The following is a 2,450-nucleotide window of genomic DNA, read 5'->3' as shown; positions in this document are numbered from 1 at the left end:
CTGACAAGACTCTACTCCTGTCATCCACTTACTCTACAGCTACTCTACATTTACTACACATTGGAGTCCCTTTTTCTCATCCATATGCCCAACATTTGGTTAAACACAAAAGGTTTGTTTGATCAGTAATTAGTATCAGCAGTTAATGAGTAAAAATCAAAATTACAATGCTAAGATGCTTGTCAAAATAAAATGTGATGTGTTTATCAGCCTAAACCAACAAAAAGTTTAATTAAAACAGTAGTAGTTATGTGGCTACACCAGCAATTACATCATCCATGCAAAAACTCACCTAGGAGACCTGATGCTATAATGCTGACTGAAACAAGTCTGAACCAAGAACATGACCCAGTCCATTCTGTCATCAGTGCCAGTAGGAACAGAAGCAACCAGACTAAGAAGCTTCCTCACAAGACAGAGTCAAACAGAAGATAACCAGTGATGATAAGTTCATGTTTGATGTCAATTATACAAATTCAAATTTTTGAGGCAATATGTTAGGACTTTATTTAAAGAAACTACTGTGTGTAATTCTACCAAGTGCATTGTCCAACAACTTACTGTTTCTAATCTACAGATAAAGGATTTATCATTTAATACAACCTTAACACAGCGAGTATGACTGGATGTAGCCAAATGTACTACAGCTGTGACCAGCGTGATATGAAAATCACATTGATATATCTAGTAACTTATTCTAAGGCTTACTAATTTCTGGGAAGTTTGATTAAATATTGGTTACTAACTGCCAGTTTTCTTTTGTTAACCCAACAAAAATGTTGGCCATTGTACTCATACAGTATTATCTGTCCTTCACAGTTTTGTCTATTTTCCAGTTTATTCCAGCTTTAATTTTTTTAAGTCAACTGACATATGAAGATGTCAGAAATTACATTTGCTTGAAATACATACAGAAGGTGAAATAAACACTCCATGTATGTATTTGACTTCTCTTGTTTGCTTTTTTTTGTAACATTAATATATGGTATTTGCCTTAACACCTTTCAGAAAAGTACTTTCACTCTCCAGCAGCTCTTTGTTTAATCAGACTGTAAATGTATTCAATCCTCATCACAGGGTTAAACAAGGCATTGTTTTGAAATACCTCTTAATGTAAAAGACAGAACCACCTCTAAGAAATTAGATGATAATAATTCACTTTCCCCTCGGAACTCTGGGAGATGTAGTTTCAGAGGTGTATTACAAAGCTGTTAAGTAATGTAGAAATATCCAGTCTTTGTTAAGTCGCTTTTTATGTCACAGTTTGTTACAAAATAAAAATTAATTTCAGTTGCCTTTTTGTAAAATCTCATTTCTATACATTTTCTGTACTTGTTGATAAAAAACAAGGCAAAAATCTTGAGGAGCATCAATATCTCTGTGAGGTTGTTTTATAGTTGGTGTATGCATCCTAAATGACTGTTCATTTACTTCTAGAAACTACAGCGTTGTTATGTACTGTGTGCATGTCACTCTGTCACCCCTGAGTAATCCAGGCTGTGAGAGGCCAATGCATGTGTGTTTGTGTAAGTTATGTATATAACTGAGTTTGTGGGTGTCACTCTGTGTTGTTGATGCTGTAGGGCGGTGGAGGATCGAGGCTGTTTTCTGAGGAGGGAGTCAGGGTACCAGGGAGTCCAGAGAAGGGGTTCAGCGAGGCAGGGGGCTCCTCTGAGTCGGAGTTCTCCAATGAGAAGTCATCAACCAATGCTCTACGTCCACGCATTGCCAAGGGCAATGGTGCACGCCTTAACAAGAACAGAGGGGGACAGTTACAGCATGTTCTGCTGTGAACCAGCTGAGTGCAGAGTGAAGCAAACAGTTTTTACTCCCGAAAACTGCTGAATATCAGCCATTTATTTACTTACAACCAGGGCTGCTAGAAAATGGTGTTCATTATTACTTTTCATGATTTGTCAATGAAATGATTTTTTTGTGCATAAGATGTCAGAAAATAGAAACAAATGCCTAATACAAGTTCCCAAAGTGATGTCTTCACATTGCTAGTGGTTAAACACAATCATATTACTCAGGTATCAAAATATGTTTGCCATTTTTTACTTGAAGAATAACTTAAATGATCAATCCGTGATTTAATGATTTCTGTTGAATGACTATGCAATTAATCAATAAAAAATTTCAGTATTAAAATGACTGAGTGTTGTAGTAGAACAGCAGAATGACAGGTTTTAGAGGAGCACAAAAATATGACCAACAATTGTGAGGACTTAAGAGATTGTATTATTAAATCATTTAAATTTCCACATTGTGTGGAATAAGCTTATTCACTTTCTCGCCACTCTATCTGTAAAATAAAGATGAAGCTACAGCCAGCAGCTGTTATAGCCTGACTCTGTCCAAAGGTAACAAAATCCTCCTACCAGCCTCCCAAAAGCTCACTGTTCAGCATGGTGTTTCTAAAGTAAGTAAGTAAGTAAGTAAGTAAGTAA

General features: G+C 36.2%; 1 protein-coding gene across 1 annotated transcript in view; it reads right to left on the bottom strand.

Moving 5' to 3' along the window:
* Window positions 1-1,665: 1,665 nt before the first annotated feature.
* The window catches only part of LOC109970187 (myosin heavy chain, embryonic smooth muscle isoform-like), a 6,029-nt gene continuing 5,244 nt past the window's right edge, over window positions 1,666-2,450 (bottom strand). The window contains exon 7 of the mRNA XM_020617584.1: window positions 1,666-1,748. The gene's annotated coding sequence lies outside the window, so the exon portion shown is untranslated. The remainder of the gene's footprint in view (window positions 1,749-2,450) is intronic.

The sequence above is a fragment of the Monopterus albus genome, unplaced genomic scaffold, assembly GCF_001952655.1.
Source record: "Monopterus albus unplaced genomic scaffold, M_albus_1.0 scaffold192.1, whole genome shotgun sequence".
NCBI lineage: Eukaryota > Metazoa > Chordata > Actinopteri > Synbranchiformes > Synbranchidae > Monopterus > Monopterus albus.
This window is presented reverse-complemented; position numbering and strand designations above follow the sequence as displayed.